Source organism: Rhinatrema bivittatum, chromosome 1 (genome assembly GCF_901001135.1).
Source record: "Rhinatrema bivittatum chromosome 1, aRhiBiv1.1, whole genome shotgun sequence".
In the NCBI taxonomy this organism is placed as follows: Eukaryota; Metazoa; Chordata; class Amphibia; order Gymnophiona; family Rhinatrematidae; genus Rhinatrema; species Rhinatrema bivittatum.
Window position 1 is genome coordinate 647,651,147 of NC_042615.1, and position 19,978 is coordinate 647,671,124.

General features: G+C 47.7%; 1 protein-coding gene across 3 annotated transcripts in view; it reads right to left on the minus strand.

Moving 5' to 3' along the window:
• The window catches only part of LOC115073872, a 350,431-nt gene that overhangs the window by 92,144 nt on the left and 238,309 nt on the right, over positions 1-19,978 (minus strand). The gene's annotated exons all lie outside the window — the stretch shown is intronic.

The window sequence follows — 19,978 nt, forward strand, 5'->3', positions numbered from 1 at the left end:
GGACACTTTCAACTCAGGGAGGGTTTTGGTAGGGCAGTGTTCCAAGGGTCTACAGACCCTTGCGCCCTAGGCAGACCAATGTAACTCTGCCCCCTACCCCAAAACCTTCCCTGACTTGAAAGTGTCCTCTTACAGTTGAAGATATATAGTATTCATGATCCCTCTGGCCCAAAATCTATAGACTTTCTACAGACTTGTACCTCATCAGGACCAGTAGTAAAGTTACACAGGTAACATGACATGCGTTGCCATGTTCAGCCTTGCAAAATTCAGCGGTTAAGTTGGTAAGTCCTGGCCCCACTCTGGAATGTCCATGCCCTGCCCTGTTTCTGTCTACTTATTATTGACATGCACACAGGTATGTATGTGCATACGTCCCGGTTTCTTAAAATTTGCGTTGCTCGTGCACGGCCCACATACACATGAATGGGGCCATTTGTTACGCGAGCAATGTTATGATTCCTGCCCACGGGGCTACTCTCCTTGAGAAGGCCTCTCACCTTCTTCCGTAGCTGCCAGCACTGGAGCCGTCTCACGGCAGTTATGGCCTGAACTGCCGTGCTGCCGACCTCCAACGTGGCCTAGGGCCGCTGCTGCCGACGCCCTCCAGCTCCTCGTGTGACCTGGAGCCACCGCCGGCCTGTCTCCGCGGCATGGAGCTGCTGACGCTAGGCCTTCCCTGGACGGCAGGGGGTCAATCCTAGTTGTTGTCTGCGTCTTTCCTCCATCTGCTTCGCGGCAGTGTGCCACTGCGAGGCCCTGTTCCTCTGTGCGGCTGTGCGCCGCTGTCCAAGGTGCTTCCTCTTCTTGCTTCCTGCTCTAGGCGCCAGTGCGCGTCTTTTCACTACATTTAAAGGGCCCGCGGCCGGATATGCCCCGGGCCCCACCTGATGACAACTTCCTGCTTCAGCCCTATTTAAGGGCATCATCTCAGTCACTCCGTGCCTTCGGATCGTGTCCCACAGTCGTCTGTGTCTTCTCTTTGGTCCAGGTCCTCCGTGGTCTTCTCCTGCTTTGATGGCTTCGTCTTCATGTTCCTGATGTCCTTCGTTTGTGCCTCCAATTGTCTTCATGTTCCTGATACCCTTTTGTCCGTGTCTCCAGATGTCTTCAGGTTCCTGATGCTCTTCGTCTGTGTTTCCAGATGTCTTCGTGTTCCTGATGTTCTTCGTTTGTACCTCCTGATGTCTGATGTCCTTCCTGACGCCTTTGCCTCCATGCCTTGGTTCCTTGATGCCCACTTTCCCGGCATGCCGTTGTCGTGGTCCATGACCAGTCCCGTGGGTGGACTGTGTAGGGCGCTTCACAGTACAAGGCCACCTTCTCCTGCGCCTCTGGAAGACTTCTGCTTGAACCTTAGTCTTGAATCCTGAGTTGTCTTTGAATCCATCTGCCCTCATCCTCTGTAAGGCCTGCTGCCTTTTGCCATTACCCAGCGGCAGGTCCGAAAGGGCTTGGAACGGTCGGAGGACTGTTCATTGATCAACACTGCGTTGTTGGTCATCCTGGGGCGTGCAGGTCCGGTAGAGGGTCAGACCTTTTCATCTCCTTGTCTTCGCTCCAGCCTTGTCTTACTCCTTGCTACCTGTGCTCGCATCAGCTCACCTCCCGCAGTGTGTCTTGGGGCTCCTCCCTGATCATGCCGTGGTCCAAGGGCTCACATCTCATGTTCCAGAAACGACCGCGCCTCCGGTTGTTTCTGGAACATGAGATGTGAGCATTTTTTACATCCAGATCTATCGGGGATAGATCTGGATGTCAAAAATGCAGATGCAGTGACTGAGAGCAACTCTAATTTGGATGTGAAGACCCCCTGAGGCAGAGAACAATCGAAACATGGCCATGTCGGGGTGATGTACGGATTGGACATTGAAGCTAAGTGTTTGATAGCAAAAGCTCTCTTCCCTTATGAATTAAACAGGAAAAGATCTATTTTGCCCCGAGGACTTTCATGACTTTTTAGAAAAAATCAAAAAATCTTGTATAAAAATTATTACTCCAAAGTGAGTCTGGAAAATATTAAAGAATAAAGTGGACCAGAGGTCTGTACAGTTTGTGATGATTGCAAACTGAGGTCATGAAGGTCCTACAAACGTTACCTGTTTAAAAGGAAAATTATGTTCTACTGAGGTTAAGTTTTTGTGCGATTGTTTAGATAATTTTCCTCAGATTTCGAATAGATCTGGGCTTTGTTTGTTTGATTATATTCTACAAATCCATATTTTGACAATGTTTCTTCTATAATTGTAAAATATTTTAATTTTCAAATTACCAATAAATCTGTACCAACAAAACCTCTGTTTCAAAGCAGAATGAACCATACTACAATATTACTAATTGAAAAATTAAACCCAAATCAGAAATACAAACTATCATGTTATCAGCTAAGCAAAAACTTTATGCATTACATAGCAACATATTAAATGATGGTAGATAAAGACCAAAATGGCCCATCCAGTAAATGTGCATACAAATTCCCACATAGAACCTGGCACCCAGTTCCCTTGTGTGTCTTTGGGGTTGTAATTACCACCTGTGCACATTACCCAGTGCCTTCTAGGTAGCACAGTGCAAGTCATATCACTGCTACTTTGGTCTGTAACTGCTACTCGGTGCAAGTTACCCCAGTGCTTCATTACCATTCCTTGGGGCCGATGTAATAAGATCCACGGCAAAACAGGCGCGGGTTTTGATCACCGCGCGTGGCTGAAGCTACCACTTCCGCGGGATGTAAAAAAAATAAATTACACAAATGACTTGCATGCAGAAATCTGCTCACAGTCGGAAAAATGCACATATTTAAGCGTGCTGAGGCTCTATGTATTAAGCGGCCATATCCACGTTCAAAACCCATGCTGATAATTCGAGTGAACGTGTCTCCGTATCAATTGAAAATTATTCCTGGAAAGTATTTGTACAATAACTGTATTGCCGACAAATGGCCCCTAGCTAAGGCATCCGCTTGGCCGTTCGGTAAGGCAGAAAGCCCCTAGTTTAGCTGGGCAATCAAGAATCTGTTGACACTAAACTCATGCTGTGAGCTAGGTGCTTACATGGTCGCTAATCTGTACGATGAGGCGCCTAGTTATTGTTGCAGCTCGGGGGCGACCAAGTAAGCGCCTAGCTACCATTGTCACTCAGGCGCGGAGCTAGGTGCTTACTCAGTAGCTGTATGGCATCGGGCACCCAGAAAGATGCCTACCTACTGTTGGCACTTGGGCGCAACCAAATAAAGCGCCTGGTTCATCACCCAAGTAGGAACGGTAACTAGGCACTTTCTGGGCACCCGATGCCATACAGCTACTGAGTAAGCGCCTAGTTCAGTACCCGAACTTCAACAGTAGCTAGGAGCCTTACTGGGCACCTGATGACAAAAATTCTAGACCAATTTTAATCACAGAAAAGACCTTTGATCAAATAAATCTAAGGCTTGGAAATAATTTTACTTCTGCGAAGAAAGGTGAATTTATTTTATAGTAATAAAGTGTGTGATATTTACCTCCTCCTCTCTTTCTCTCTTCTCCATGTCTCCCTTATCATGATGTTGCCTTGAGAAAGCTTTTTTTGTATATGTGGGTTGGGGGAAGAAGCTAGAAAATTTGCCCACTATCTATTCACTTGATCCTGGGAAAAAGGAGGTCCCTTGCTTTTCTGACTAGCCAGGGTGTGGTGTTGAGCCCAGCACAAAAAAAAAAACCAAAACCCTACCATAAACCAACATTTTAATACCATCACTAGTTGGTGAACAGAGTAATAGCCATGATCCTTGGAACCTGTTTCCATACCAGAGTAAAACCTCTGTTTCTTATACATGGAATAATATTTGGAAAGCCTCTGTGATTTGCCACTGTTTTGGTTTAATTTTTAAAAGAAAACCTGTTTTTTGCATTACTATGCGTAGTGTAAAAGAATTTGTGCAAAAAAATGTTTGCAAGCTATATTTTCTATATCACCCTCCCACCCCGTCCCCTTCATTGTGATAATAAATAAAGGGCTACTTTTTGCCAGGGCTATAAACCAATATGTCCCCAAACCTCAGTCCTCGCTTCCCTATTGTGAAATTGAATCAACAGGCCTCTGGGTGTCCAGGGATCCACCAGCAGGGAGGAGGTATTACCTTCGGGGCACCCAGTACAGTAAGAAAATATTCCAGCATTTACATCCCTCTCAACAGTCTTCTCCAATAATTCACATACTATTCACTGCAATAGTGGGACAAACCATATCAAGAAGGCTGGAAACAAACACTGCCTAAGTCTTTTACCAGTGTTCAACATAATACCAGTTTACTGCAGCTTGAAAAATAAGATCCAGGACAAGAGGATAAAAATGATGAAAAGACGTAGGAGAACAACAACTAAAAAGGCAGCAGTATTTTTATGCATAATAACCTTTCTTCTCGCCCTCCTTCTAGTAACTGAATCAGTGTCCTTGGGATCTTTCCCATCCTCCAAACCACCTCTCACAGGTTCAAGACCCCCACACCTTATCAATTCCCTCCAAAAACATAAGTCCACTTTGAGCTACTGCCTCCACTATTTCTTGCCTAACAATTCATTAACCATACTACCTTCCACTCCCAAAACAGTGTGGAAAAATCAATTTCCCTGCACACTACTTTCACAAGTGGTGTCCATTAGCTCAGAGACTAACACCTTCCGCTTCCAGTACGAAACCCTCTACACACTACTAAAGTTCACTTACACCTCTCCCTCTTTTTCATACTCCCTCCACCTCCCAAAACTAAATGGAAATGTAAGTGAATAAAGTTTGAAAATACCACCCCATTATGAAGTGAAATCTACAACTGCATTGCTAAGCTTGTCAGAGGTGTGCTATGTCTGTTTTCTATGCAGCTATGTAAACCAAGAAACCACATGATATAACTTAACCTTTGAAAAAAAAAAACCAAAAACCCAAGAACAACATCCAACAAAGATGAAAAAAATGCAAACACAATTTATTCACGAAATATAAAGTTTTATCAGAATAGAAAAGATTACTGATAAGAACAGATTGCAAGAAATTTCAGACTCTATCCAGCAGAAAGTATTGCTGTTCAGCCAAAATAGTCATTCATAACCTTTTTCCTAACTTCATTTCCCCTTTCTGTGTTACTACTTTCCAAAGCTGAGTTCATGCTCAATGCCATGCTGTAGGGACATATTGTGGCGCATACAACATGCTACCATAATATCTGCCACTTTTTCTAAGGCATACTGAACAGTGCCTCCTGATCGGTCCAAACATTGGAATCTACTTTTAAGCAGTCCAAAAGTTTGCTCAGTTATGCCCCTTGTTTTGATATCTGCCTCTTGATATTTGATTTCACCAGCAATATGAGGCACTGCCAATGGTGTCAGCAGCCACGATCTACATCCATAGTCGGCGTTTCCTATAGAAAAAAAATATAATATACCCTTCATATTTACACACCTCTGCAAAGTAACCACTGAAACATTTAATCATGTATACTGACCACCTACTAAACTATTGCTATTCTACCTTAGATGACAATCACTTCCCACTAACACATGTGCCATATAATAAGGCACAAAAGCACCCATATAGCATACAATGATGATTCAGTAAATCAAACTGCTAACATATTATTAGATTATGTCCAATACATATTTGCTAAGGAAACTTTAATTCACTTATTCAAACTGTAAAATATATGATGCAATAATTTTTTGCAGCATATATACTAAAATTAAAACTAAAGAAGTAACACGTGAAATTTCTGGAAAAAAAATTAAAAGTAGAGAAAACTGCCTAGACTTCTATTCCCTCCTCTGCACACCTGTGATTTTAACTGTATACCTCAATCCCCAAATAGCAAATATTAAAATTAAAAAAAATGTTCTTTCTCTTTATCTTACCAAGCAACCAGCCTTCCCCATATTTCCCTTCTATGAATTGCTGTGCCAGTGCAGACTACGACATGATGTAGGAATTGTGGCTGCTGCCAGGGAATTTGGCCACTACACTGAGTATCTGTAGGTTAGCATTACAGATCACTTGCACATTGAGGGAGTGGTAATGTTTACGATTCTGGTATGCCATCTCTCTTCCATGAGGAGGGGTAAGAGCCACATGGGTACAGTCGATCGCTCCCATCACATTTGGTATACCTCTTCATTTGTTGCCACTCCCGAAGCTGCTGTGGATATCTGATGAGGAGCTTGACCCTCCTCAGCATGGCCTTCAGTACCTGGGTGAAGTGACGGGAGAACGAGGATTGCTCGATACCAGCCACCACAGCCACTGTGTTCTGTAAAGACCTACAGACTGTGTGGTCCTTAGATGAAAAATTCTCTTCCTCCATACCCTTCTGCGGCCTATTCCAGCCTGAACAGCCTGCTTTCCTCATGAGCCATTCTCTCTATCTGTACCCTCTGGATCCTCTGTCTCCTGTTACTACCTTCTGCTGCAGTGACCATCCTTTGGCGAACCCGCAGGATATACCACAGCAACAGGAACAGCTGGGCACAATCAGAAATCTCCATCATTGAAAACACACCAGAACTGCATGTATACACAACCACACTACACCAATGCAAGCAATGGAATAAATAACGTTTTGAAAAAAAAAAATGGCCCCCAAGTCAGTGCTGACACTTAACTCATGCCCTGACCATGGCAATAAAAAAATCCGCATTACAAAACCCACACTAGCGTGGTTCCTTGCATTGCCTATGATTAGCTAATCACCTCATTTGCATGCCGTTAGCATGCATTTGTGAAGACAAAAACGTGGGTCTGTAAGCGCTTTCATATGCACTTTTTTCCCCATGCACAAAACCCTTATTACATCCCCGTATAGGGCTTTGAGTGGGAAAACGTGCATACAAACGTGCGTACAGGCATGCACAAACCCACAGCAGCTTCAGTGCACCTTATTACACTGGTCCCCTTGTCATTAGGGATCCTCTTGTTTATCCCATGCTTTTTTGAATTCTTTTGTCTCCACCACCAATTTCAGGAGGGCATTCCAGGTATCCACCACCCTATCCATGAAAAATTATTTCCTGACATTGTTCATGAGTCTACCCATTTGGAGCTTCATATCATTACCCCTAGTTCTACAACTTCCTTTCCAATGAAAAAGCCTTGCTTTTTTTTCTTATGCATTAACACCTTTCAGATTTTTAAATGGCTGTGATTGACATTCTTGAGGACTGTTTAACATTTTTTATTTCAACATAAAAATTCTTAAGGGTTGTGACTAACATTTAAGGAATGATGTCCAACATTTTTTAATTGCAATATAAAAATTCTTAAACAAATATTTGAAAAAAACCATACTGAAAAACTCCCACATATGAGTGAATAGCCCAAGTGGCCTGTGCAATGCAGGGCAGACTGAAAGTCTAGCTGATCCAAGTGGAGGTATTTCTGGTGAAGGTTATTGAAGTAAGACTTTTTGGGGTGATTTTTTGACATAGTGTTTCCCTGTGAGTTTGTATCTTATACCCTCCATCTTGCCTCACTTCTAGGGTATATATATTAAGGTCCTTCACTCTCATTTCATAGAGCTTTTGGTACATTTTGGTTGCCTTTCTCTGAACAGTCTCTAGTCTCTCTATGTCCTGTCTGAGATATGGCTTCCAGAATTAAACACAGTAGGTAAGACCTATTAACCTCCTTAAAGAAGCACTATTACTTCATTTTTTTTTTTTTTAATATAGTGGTTATGCCTCTCCCTATGCATCCAAGCATTCTCCTGGCTCTGACTACACTGTTTTGCTACCCTGAAATCATCTGATACTATCACCCCAAGATCTCTCTCCTGGTTGGTGCACATCAGCTCTTTACCACCTTATACATACTCCTCTTGAATTCTGCACCCCAAGTACATGACTCAGTACTTTTTGGCACTGAATTTTAACTGCCAAGTATTCAATCACTCCTAGAGTTATCTTAGATCATGTCTCATTTTGTCTACACTCTCTGTTGTAGATCTTTGTGTCATCTATAAAAAGGCAAACTTTTCCCTCTAACTTCTCTGCAATGTAGCTCACACAGATATTGAACAGAACTAGCCCCAGGATCAATCACTGAGGCACTCCATTAATCACCTCTATCCTCTCAGAATGAATTCCATTTACCATTATAGTACCTTAATGATTTACCTTTAAGATCTATATCCTGACATAAGTGGTAAAAGTAAACACCTTTTAGAGAATAAGGAACAGATTTGTTTCAGATAAAAAGAGGAAGGAAGACATGGCAAAAACCTACAAGTCAGTTTTGCTTACACAATTTTGAAATACCACATATTTTGCTCTATCAGTCATATTTAATGTCCACAGCTTGCATCTTTTTATTTTTTATTTTATTTATTAAGGCTTTTATATACCGACTTTCTTGATACAAATCAAATCAATTCGGTTTACAATGAACTAAGCAGAATATACAATTAACCAATCAACAAGAGATACAGAGCATACAGTTACATTATAACAAGGAAGCCTTAACTTGGAGTAGGAAAATAAAGAAGGGGTGAACGGAGTAATAAATATATAAATAAAATGAAATAAAATAGAATAAATACTATATACAGAAGAGGGGGCAAGGGGCCAACCTCTCTTTAATGGATATTATGCATGAAAAATTTGGAGAGTTTTGTTTACAGAGATGTGTGGTGTACAATTCTTCTGGAAGGAAAAACAATTCATAGAAATAATAAAGCAAAACGTGTGCAAAAAACACTGTGTAAAATTTAAAATCGGCCCCTTAGTGAATCAGAGCAGGGGTGGTTTAACTGGAGAGGTTTAACTGGCTAACTCCTGAAGTTAGCCACTCATGAAATGCAATACACTTAAGAAGGTCAATCTGACACAGTTTTTCCATTATCATACCATAAATACTAATTTAAATAATGTGTAAGGGACTGTACATTTCAAATTGAATGTTCTACAAAATGGTTCAAATATTTTATTAGTGGGATAATTCATTGTGGTGATAGGGGGGACGGCAAAGGTTATGCATCCGGTTCATTCTAAAACTGTATACTTGTACAATTGCAAGTCAAGTAAACAATCCGAAAATTTTACATCTTGTGTTTCCTTTTTTTTTTTGCAGTCTGTCTAGGGGTGGTCCACATCTGCATCCTTGGTCCAGATATTTGCAAAAACCAGTCTTGTAAATTTCTGGACCAAGGACACCGGGCCTCTGTTTTATGGATGTCACAGGCTCGGTGTTCTTAATGCAAAGACTTCTGTTACGCGCCCCGTCCGCACCCGGCCAGGCCCTGCTCACCTCGCTAGCTCCTCTGCAGGTCATGGGTCAGCCTCCCCAGAGGCAGCCGCGAGCTCCTCCAGGCCTCGGCATCCCACGGCGGCGGTCGCCGGGCCTTCCACTGCGCACCAGGCCTCACGCCGGAGCTCAGCATCTCCAGTGGCGCTGGCCGCGCGCGGACCTCCCAGCCTCTTGTAGGGCCAGGGGCGGGTCCTAGTTCTGTGGTGCGCCCTAATTGAATGTTCAATATAAGGAAGTCCCTGCCTGCACTTCCTTGCCTTGGCAATCGGGTTGGCACTGCATGTGTACTAGTTTGCCTCCGCGTTAACAATCTTGTTCCAGTCTTGTTCCAGCGCCCTACTGTCCCAGCCTTGTCCAACATCCTTCTGTTCCAGCGTCTGTCTATCCTGTCTCCCCAGGTAGTACCCTCTGACTGTCTCTCTGGTACTGACCTCGGCTTGCTCCTTGACTATTCTGTCTGCTGCCTGGATCCTGACCTCTGCCTGCCTTGTGACCTTGTCTGACCTCTGGAACCTGACCCCTGCCTCGTTGACTACTCCTCGGACTGTTCCTCGGATTCTGACCTTGGCTGCCATTGACCACGTCTCCTGATTTTGGTTTTCTCCCTTGCTTTGTCATCGCCTATGCTGTTCTGGTCTTCCTTGCTCCATCAGACCTACAGTATAGAGTCCGACCACACTCCCTTGCTGTTCGTGGGCATGCATCTCTGCTACTTCTCCGGGAGACCCTGCGAGGCCCACCTAAGTCCAAGCGGCCCGGGTCACTACAGGCTCCACCCGGGGGGACCGTGGGCTTCCAGTGGTGAAGCTCATCCTAGCCTCTGTCTCCTCCTGTGCTCCGCCCCCTGGGGGCAGGTGCTTCCTGATCCCTACCAGGGAGCCGTTCTCCACTGCTCCAGGAAAAGGGTCCACATCCAAGCGCAACAACTTCCACAGCACTATGGAAGTCCCTGCAGCAAGAACGCTGGGCCTGTGACATCTATGAAATAAAGAACCAATGTCTTTGCTGGAGAGACTTCCACAGCACTGTGCAAGTTTCTGCAGGGGCTTGTGTTTCATGGTAGTCATAGGCCCAGCATCCTTGCTGCAGAGACTTCTACAGTGCTGCGAAAGTCTCTGAAACCAAGTTGCTGGGTTGTCGACTTCCCACACCACTGTGAAAGTCTCTGCAACAAAAATGCTGGGCCTCTCTATCACGGATGTCACAGGTCCAGCATCCACACTGATGAAGAATAAGACCAATGATGAACAAGGCTGTCATTCAAAAATTGTAATTTATTAAAATTACATTTAATTGGAAAATTATTAAAAAAAGATTTCATTAAACAGGCACATTTCAACTTTTAAAAAACTGGAATATTTACAATTTGAACATTTTGAAAATGCTGCATTTTTCTGGGATTCATCTTCTCCACGGTTGGCATTGATCTGAGAAGAGAAAATTGTTGACATTAGAATCCCACATCACCTGTTCAATCCATCCCATCCCCAAAAATATGTGCACAATCTTAACTTTGAAGTAGTCCTCAGTGATCTTGTGATGGATCTCATTCCCCCTTGCTGTGCTGTCTCGGTCTGTGGCAGGTGCGAACGTTTCAGGCTCTGGCAGCAGGTCCAGATCAACTATGTCGTCTGCGACTTTCTCCGGTGAATACTACAACACACCTCCACAGCGGTCAAGGCAGCGGAATCTGCTTTTCAAAACCCCAATGTTGAGATTACTTACCTGATAATCTCCTTTTCCTTAGTGTATGCAGTTGGCTCAAAACAAGTGGGTATAGTGTGATCGTGCTAGCAGTTGGAGACGGATCTGACGTCAGCACGGGTACATATACCCCCACAGGAAGTGTAGCAATTCAGTAATCTTCCTTGCAAAAGCTTTTATGAATATATGTGTGACTGACCGATCGTTTAAATGAACAGGATTACCCTGACCAATTGATGGTAGCTGGAGACCGCCAGTGTTCTCAACCGGAAGGCGTCGACACCCGGCAGGGTGGAAGCCCTATATAAGCAAACATGGCTTACCGTGAGTCGGCGAATCCCCATGTATACTGGCAGCCGGGCGGGATGCTGAGTCCATCTGCATACACTAAGGAAAATGAGATTATCAGGTAAGTAATCTCAACATTTCCCAGCTTGTAGCAGATGGACTCAAAACAAGAGGGATGTACAAAAGCTACTCCCGGACTGGGTGGGAGGCTGCCCGAGGTCCGTTTAGGATTGCCCTCGCAAATGCTGTGTCCTCCCTGGCCTGAACGTCCAGACGGTAGAATCTGGAAAAAGTATGGAGGGAGGACCACGTCGCCGCTTTACATACCTCCGCAGGCGACAGCATCCTAGTTTCTGCCCAAGAGGCCGATTGCGCTCTGGTAGAATGAGCCGTGACCTGTAGAGGTGGTGGTTTTCCCGCTTCTACGTAGGCCGCCTTGATAACTTCTTTGATCCAGCGGGCGATGGTTGGCCGTGAGGCTGCTTCTCCTTGCTTCTTCCCGCTGTGAAGGACGAACAGATGGTCCGTCTTTCGTACTGCTTCTGACATTTCCAAGTATCTGGCCAGTATTCTGCCGATGTCGAGATGATGCAGTATTCGACCTTCTTCTGACTCCTTCAAACCTTCCGTGGTTGGCAAGCATATGGTTTGGTTGAGGTGAAATTGTGAGACTACTTTGGGTAAGAAGGAAGGAACCATGCGAAGATGGATAGCCTCTGGAGTGATTCTGAGAAACGGATACGGCAGGACAGTGCTTGTATCTCTGAGATGCGGCGTGCTGAACATACAGCCAGCAAGAACACCATCTTCAAGGTCAACAAACGGAGAGACAGGCCTCGAAGGGGTCTGAAGGCGGATCCCGCCAGAAATTCCAACACTAGGTTGAGGTTCCACAGGGGAACTGGCCACTTCAGTGGCGGACAAATGTGTTTGACTCCTTTCAAGAAACGTGAGACGTCTGGGTGTTTGGCAATGGTGTTGCCGTCACTCCTGGGACCATAGCAAGACAGCGCTGCTTCCTGAACCTTGATGGAGCTGAGGGACAAACCCTTCTGAAGTCCATCTTGTAGGAAGTCCAAAATGATAGGAATCTTAGCGGCATGTGAATTGGTGCTGTGAGAGTCGCACCAGGCTTCAAAAACTCTCCAAATCCTGATATATGACAGTGATGTGAAGAACTTGCATGCTCGGAGGAGTGTGTCTATTACCGGCTCAGAGTATCCTCTTTTCTTCAATCTAGCCCTCTCAATGGCCAGACCGTAAAAGAGAATTGCGCTGGATCCTCGTGGAGGATGGGACCTTGCAGCAGCAGGTCCCTGTATGGAGGCAGAGGTAGAGGATTCCCTGCCAGTAGTCTTCTCATGTCTGCGTTCCAGGGTCTTCTTGGCCAGTCAGGGGCCACTAGAAGAACTAGTCCTCTGTGCCGCTGAATCTTGTGTAAAATGGCGCCCAGCAGGGGCCATGGAGGAAAAGCATATAGCAGGATCCCCTGTGGCCATGGCTGTACCAGGGCATTGATCCCCTGGGATAGAGGATCCCGCCTGCGGCTGAAATACCTGGGTACTTGAGCGTTGGACCTGTCCGCTAGTAGGTCCATGCCTGGCGTCCCCCACTGATCCACAATCATCTGGAAAGCTGTGGGCAACAGCTGCCATTCCCCCGGGTTTAGGCTTTCTCTGCTGAGGAAGTCGGCCGTGGTGTTGTCCTTCCCGGCGATGTGGACGGTGGAGATGTCCTGGAGATTTGCTTCCGCCCAAGTCATCAGGGGGGCTACTTCTAGGGATACCTGTCGGCTTCTGGTTCCACCCTGTCGGTTGATGTATGCCACTGTGGTGGCATTGTCCGACATCACTCTGACCGCTCTGTTTCGAAGTATGTGGGCAAATCGCAGGCACGCTAGCCTGACTGCCCGTGCCTCTAGTCGGTTTATGTTCCACCCCGACTCTTCTCTGCTCCACCACCCTTAGGCGGTGAGTTCTTCGCAGTGTGCTCCCCATCCGTTCAGGCTGGCATCTGTTGTGAGCAGGGTCCATATTGGGGACGACATTCTTGACCCCCGGCTCATGTGGCCGGGCTGCAACCACCACGTAGCTGGTTCCGCACTGTGGTTGGTAGAGGCAGGTGTACGGTATAGTCCTGTGATCGTGGGCTCCACCGAGACAGGAGGGTGCGTTGTAATGGTCTCATAAGAGCCCGCGCCCATGGTATCACCTCCAGAGTGGATGCCATGAGGCCGAGGACCTGTAGGTAATCCCGAGCTGTGGGCCGGCTGGCGCTCAGCAGGGCCTGCAGATGATTCCGGAGTTTCGACTTCCTTTTGGAGGTCAGGCTGACCTTGTCTTCCTGGGTGTCGAATTGAACCCCTAGGTATTTCAGCGACTGAGAAGGCTGTAGGGAACTCTTGTTCAAGTTTACAACCCATCCTAGGCTTTCCAGAAGAGCTATAACTCTGTTGGTTGCCTGGCGGCTCTCCTCTGGTGACTTCACCCGGATCAGCCAAGCGTCCAGGAAGGGATGGACGAGGATTCCCTCCTTCCTGAGGGACACTGCCACTACTACTATGACCTTGGTAAAGGTCCAAGGCGCGGTGGCTAACCCGAAGGGTAAAGCTCGAAACTGGAAGTGTTGGTCCAGGACCTTGAAGCGTAAATAGCGCTGATGATCCCGATGGATTGGGATATGCAGGTAGGCTTCCGACAGATCTAGGGATGTGAGAAACTCCCCTGGCTGTACTGAATTCTTGACAAACCTCAGAGTTTCCATGCGAAAGCTGGGGACCCGTAGGTATCGGTTGACGGACTTGAGGTCCAGAACGGGCTGGAAAGTGCCCTCCTTCTTGGGCACGATGAAATAGATGGAATAATGCCCAGAATTAATTTCCCTTGCAGGCACTGGGATTATGGCCTTTAGGGACAGGAGCCTCTGCAAAGTAACCTCTAGGGCCGTCCTCTTGATGGGTGAACAAGGAGATTCCACGAACCTGTCCGGCGGGAGTCGAAGAAAATCCAGGATGATGGCGAGGACCCACTGATCTGAGGTAATCTCGACCGACCTTTGGTAGAAGAGGGATAGCCTGCCCCCTATGGCTGCTACCCCCGGATGGGTCGGCTGATTGTCATTGTGGGGTACGGCCGGGACCCGAACCTGAGCTGGTTCCCATCTTGTTGTGCTTAGGCCAAAAGGACTGGTTCCGGACCTGCGAACAAGGTGCTTGGTAGCGAGTCCTGTAAGGGTTGAAGCACTGAGAGGTTCTACCTCTGGATGGTCTAGGAAAGGGGCGCTGGGTCCTCCTTGACCGGTCTTCTGGTAGACGGGGTAATGGGGAGGCACCCCATTTATTGGCCAGTTTCTCAAGGTCGCTGCCGAACAGGAGGGACCCCTCAAAGGCATTCTCGTGAGGCGTGTCTTGGAGGAGGAGTCAGCCGACCAATTACGTAGCCAGAGCTGTCTCCTGGCCGCCACTGAGGATGACACTCCTTTGGCTGCCATACGGACTAAGTCGGAGGCTGCATCAGTGAGGAACGAGAGAGCTGATTCCATTTCTTCTCCCGGGGTGTTGTTCCTAGCCTGTGATAAACAGGAACGTGTCACCACGGTGCAGCAGGTCGCAATTCGTAGGGACATGGCTGCCACCTCAAAGACTTGTTTCAGAATGGTGTCCATGCGCCGGTCATGTGTATCCTTAAGGGCCGTCCCCCCCTCCACCGGAATAGTGGTGCGCTTCACAATTGTGCTAACTATGGCGTCTACCTGGGGGCACGCCAGCTTCTCCTTGGTTGCCAGGTCTAAGGGGTACATGCCAGCCAAGGCCTGACCCCCTTTGAATGAGGCCTCCGGCGTATTCCATTCCAGATCGATTAACTGCTGAGCTACTTGTAGGAGGGGAAAATGGTGAGACGTTTGGCGCAGGCCCTCTAACAGGGGGTTCATTCTAGGTTCTTTTGGGGCATCGTGACCCAGAATAGCCAGCTCCGACAGGCATTGAGAGATCAGGCCTGGGAGATCCCCTTTCAAAAAGAAGCGCCTCATGGTCAGATATGGTTCAACCCCCGAGGGCAGTTCTTCCTCCTCAGGGGGACTCGTCGTCTTCCTCAGGGCAATCTGAATCCCCATAAGTGGGGGTTCCGGGTGGCGCGTGGCCATGCCTAGGCCTTGAGGGTCCAGGGGCCGGGTCATCCAGTACATATGGACCCGCTCAGGGAGCAGCCTGCATTGTGACAAAGGCATGAATCCCCTTGAACAATTCCACCCAGGAGAGCGAAGCAGGATCTGGTCTGAGGGGTACCAGGTCCCTCGGGGTCCCCGGCTGCTCACTACTGCCGGCTAGGTCCAGGGTGTTCCCTGAGAAACTGGCAAGTACGCTGGGCTGTGACCGGTCCTGGCCTGGAACTCCCAGGGCCTCTTCACATTGGGCACATAGGGAGTCTGCTTCCATGCTCTGTGTGGCTCTGAGGTTGCATGCCGAGCAGAGGCTCATGTTTGATGTTGGAGGGGCCAGCTCCGCTGATGCCTGGGCTCTCTTACGCTCCATGTGCGTCTAGGAACGGACGCTTATCAGTGGGCGCCTATGAACGTGCGCTTTACACCGTGCGGCTAACAACGTGCGGCTAACAACATGCGGCTAACAAACCAGGCAGAAAAATGGCGACCTCCGTGGCGGATTGCCACCTAGGCAGACTCTGCAAAGCCTCACTTCCTCGGAGACCAAGTAAAGATGTATGCCTTACCTTGTCTTCGGCGCTTCCCAGTTGCGACCCGGGCGGTCTCCGGCTGCGGGGGGAAAGGGTAAGTACCGTCACCGCCGCGCTCGAGGAAGTGCACCCGCTGCCTCTGGGCCGCACCCGAACTCGTCTCGCTGGGGGGCCAAGTCCACGCCGGGACCGAGGCTGCCTCTATGCCGCGCCCGAGCCCTTCTCACTCGGGGGCTAGGTCCCTGCCGCGAGCCGGCCACCGGACTGAGGCACTTACCTCTGAGGGACCACGGAAATCACCTCGGGAAACTCAACTGGGGGAGGGACCGACTGGTATCACCGCAGGAGTGCGGGGCTCGTCTTCAGGTTGGTTTCTTCAATGAATTTAGTCGTGTAGAATTTGGAAACACGCTCAGCGAGTGTGAGGGAGCTCCAAACTGCTTTGGAGACGGAAATGACTGAATTGCTGCACTTCCTGTGGGGGTATATGTACCCGTGCTGACGTCAGATCCGTCTCCAACTGCTAGCACGAGCACACTATATCCCACTTGTTTTGAGTCCATCTGCTACACGCTAGGAAAAGGAAGTTTAATTGTGCTGCGTCTGATTCTGAGACATTGGATAAATACGGATCCACCTACTCTGAAAGAATGGAGGGACACAATGTTGGACTTATATTTGTTGGAAAAGAAGTCTATACCACCCAACTCCAAAAAGAGGCAGCTGCAATTTCAAACCATTTGGGGCACCTTTGTACACTCATTGTCTTCTGAGCTGAATATCACACTTCCACAAACTCGGTCACCTCAACGACTGCGATGACCAAATAGTCAATAGGAAAAATGACTAACTCCTATCTAGAGTGAATAAGGGAGGATGGGAGGGAGGGAGGGAGGGAGAGAGGGAGAGGTCTGGGATATTGGTTATTGGGTATATGACATTTGACACTTGATGTTTGAAATTTGGAAGTTTCTGACATTGGTATAGTGCCTTGTTTGATTGAAGATATGGCACAGCGTAGGGATGCTTTATGTCACTTGTCGATTGTTCTGCTGTTTATTATGTATATATTCATGAAAAAACCAATAAAAATGATTACAAACAAAAAAAATAGCATGCAATGGACTTCTCTTCCAAGAACTTATCCAATCCTTTTTTAAACACAGCTACACTAACTGCACTAACCATATCCTCTGGCAACAAATCCCAGAGTTTAATTGTGCGTTGAGTGAAAAAGAACTTTCTCCAATTAGTTTTAAATGTGCCACATGCTAACTTCATGGAGTGCCCCCTAATCTTCCTATTATCCGAAAGAGTAAATAACTGATTCACATTTACCCGTTCTAGACCTCTCATGATTTTAAACACCTCTATCATATCCTCCCTCAGCCGTCTCTTCTCCAAGCTGAAAAGTCCTAACCTCTTTAGTCTTTCCTCATAGGGGAGCTGTTCCATTCCCTTTATCAGAGTCTGGCTTGTTATAATTTCTAGTTCAGTTTTTGTTTGCACATTTCTATTTATAGCTTATGGCCTCATTCTGTATTTGGTAAGGATCTGTCCGTGTTTTGCATGTGTGACTGAGGTAGGTATTCTGCTAGTGTGTAATTTCTGTGTAAGGATCTATAGCAGCTTGACCTGTTACAGGTAAGCAACTCTGCTTTCTCCTAGGACAAGCAGGATGGTAGTCCTCACATATGGGTGAATCCCAAGCTACAGTCTGCTCCTGGCAATAAGTATGACCAACCGGCACTGAACTGGGTGCCAACGGGCACAAAAACAACTGTGGTGTTGTTGGTAAGATAGGGAGGCAGCCTGATCCCAAACTACGGGCCTCAGGTAGGGAGAGTTGGGTTTAAGCTTGGAAGAAGTTGCGAAGGACAGACTGGCTGAAGCTACTGTCTTGCCGAGCATCCTTGTCCAAGTAGTAGTGGGCAGCGAACGTGTGTAGAGAACTCCACGTCGCAGCTCTGCAGATTTCAGCAACAGGAACCACCTGTAAGTGGGCCACTGACACCACCATAGCTCTCACAGAGTGAGCTTTAACACAGCCTCCGAGCTGAAGGCCCACTTGTGCATAGCAGAAGGAGACAGAATCCGCCAGCCAATTAGACAGAGTTTGCTTGCCCACCGCAGTTCTCAATCTATTCTTATGGAAAGATATGACGAGCTGAGTGGACTGCCTGTGACCTACCTTGCGTTCTAAATAGAAAGCTAAGGCCCTCTTGCAATCCAATGTTTGTAGAGCCCGTTCGCTCTACATACATTGTGAATGGGGCCTTGGAAAAAACATGGGCAGAATGATGGACTGATTGAGGTGAAAATCAGTCACCAACCTTAGGCAGGAATTTGGGATACGCAGGATCACCCTATCATGAAAGAATTTCGAGTAGGGCAGATACATAAACAAGGCCTGAAGCTCACTAACCCTATGAGTCGAAGTGATCGCCTTCAGGAAGAGAACCTTCAGGTGAGGAACTTCAGATCACAGGAGCGAATAGGCTCGAAAGTATCTCGCATGCCAACACCACGTTGAGGTCCCAGGACACAACAGGAGGTTGGAGGGGGAGCTTCAGTTGAAGCAGGACCAAAATAAACCATCCTACTATGTGCTGCACAGAGATGGGCGTGCCAGCAACATCCTGATGGTAGACGCTGATGGCACTCAGGTGGACCCTGACCGAGGTGGTTTTCATCCCAGCTTTGGAGAGTTGCCACAGATAGTCCAATAACTTCGGAGTGGGACAGGCGAAGGGATCAAAGCCAAGCCCCTTGCACCAGATGGAGAACCTCCTCCATTTCAGTCTATAAGACTTCCTGGTGGAAGGCTTCCTGGAAGCTACTAGCACCTGGGACACGTCAGAGAGGTCCAGGGGCTGCAAGACTAGGCGCTCAACATCCAGGCCATCAAGGCTAATGCCCAGGGGTTTGGATGGTGCAGTCTGCCCTAATCCTGCGTTAGCAGATCGAGCGAGGTCCCCTTATGGACCGACAGGTCCTGAAGAAGCGGGAACCATACCTGTCTGGGCCAGTATGGGGCCACAAGAATCATGGTCCCCCCGGTCTTGCTGGAGCTTCAAGAGAGTCTTCATGACCAGCGGAAGAGGAGGATACACTTATAGGAGACCTGTGCCCAATGCTGGGCAAAGACGTCCGAGGCTGGAAGTCCATCCGTCCTGAACAGGGAGCAAAATTTGCTCATCTTGCAGTAGCAGGGGAAGCAAAGAGATCCGCATCTGGAATTTTGCACTGGCTGAAAATCCGGGCCACCACTACTGGATCCAGTGACCACTCGTATGGTTAGAACATATGACTCAGATGGTCTGCCACCACGTTCATTGCTTCGGCGAGGTGCATCGCTCTCAGAAGCATGCCCTGTGATAGAGCCCGGGACCAAATCTGCACTGCCACTTGACAGAAGAGGAATGACCCTGTGCCTCCCTGCTTGTTGATGTACCACATTGCCACTTGATTGTCTGGATCAGAACTGTCTTATGGGACAAGCGGTCTCGAAATGCCCAAAGGGCATAACAAATCGCCTGAAGCTCCAGGAAGTTGATCTGATATAGAGATTCCTGAGCCATCCACTGGCCCTGCGTGTGGAGGTCATCCACATGCGCCCCCAACTGTGGCGGGGGGGGGGGGGGGGGGAGGCATCAAAGGTAAGCACCACCTGAGGCAGGGAAAGCTGAAAAGGGATTCCCTGCTCCAGGTTGAAGAGATTCTCACACCAGGGCAGGGAGACTTGCAGATGTGGCATGATGTAAACACATGCCCCGAGGTCCTGGGATGCCTACTGCCATTACAATTGCAATGACTACTGCACCCTGCGCATGCAGAGGCAGGCCAACAGGGTGACATGGACAGACACAGCCATGTGGCCCAAAAGATGAAGCAGCAGACAAGCAGAAACCTGTTGACGGCTGTGGACCAAGCTAACAGCGATGACAGGGCAAGTGCCCGATCACGGGCAGAAATGATTTGGCCTGAATCATGTCCAGTCTGGCTCCTATGAAGTCCAGGTGGGGCGATGG